This window comes from Meleagris gallopavo, chromosome 1 (genome assembly GCF_000146605.3).
Source record: "Meleagris gallopavo isolate NT-WF06-2002-E0010 breed Aviagen turkey brand Nicholas breeding stock chromosome 1, Turkey_5.1, whole genome shotgun sequence".
Taxonomy (NCBI): Eukaryota; Metazoa; Chordata; class Aves; order Galliformes; family Phasianidae; genus Meleagris; species Meleagris gallopavo.
Genome location: NC_015011.2, coordinates 145,144,803 through 145,145,517, shown reverse-complemented (window position 1 = coordinate 145,145,517; position 715 = coordinate 145,144,803).

Sequence of the window (715 nt, the reverse complement as noted above, 5' to 3'; positions counted from 1 at the left end):
TTCGGGCAGCAATATCTTTCCACAGGTCAGCAGCCCAAATAGGTTTACCCTTTCTTTGCCAGTTGTTTTGCTCCCACTGCTGTAACCACCCCCATAGAGCATTTGCCACCATCCACGAGTCAGTGTAAACATAAAGCATTGGCCACCTCTCCCGTTCAGCAACATCCAAGGCCAGTTGGACAGCCTTTACCTCTGCAAATTGGCTCGATTCTCCTTTTCCTTCAGTGGCCTCTGCAACTTGTCGTGTGGGGCTCCACACAGCGGCTTTCCATCTGCGGTGTTTCCCCACAATACAACACGATCCATCTGTGAATAGGGCATATGTCTTCTCATTTTCGGGTAGTTCATTATATGGTGGGGCCTCTTTAGCACGTGATATCTCTTCTGCTGGCGGTGTTCCAAACTTTTTGCCTTCAGGCCAGTCCATGATCACCTCTAGGATTCCTGGACGGTTGAGGATTCCCCATCCGCGCTCGCTGCGTAATCAGCGCAATCCACTTACTCCAAGTGGCATCAGTAGCATGATGGGTGGAGGGACCTTTCCCTTGAACATCCAGTTCAGCACTGGCAGTCGAGGTGCCAGAAGGAGCTGTGTTTCTGTACCGATTACTTCGGAAGCAGCCCGAACCCCCTCATACGCGGCTAAGATCTCCTTCTCAGTTGGAGTGTAGCACTCTTCAGACCCTCTGTACGCCCGACTCCAGAATCCCAGGGG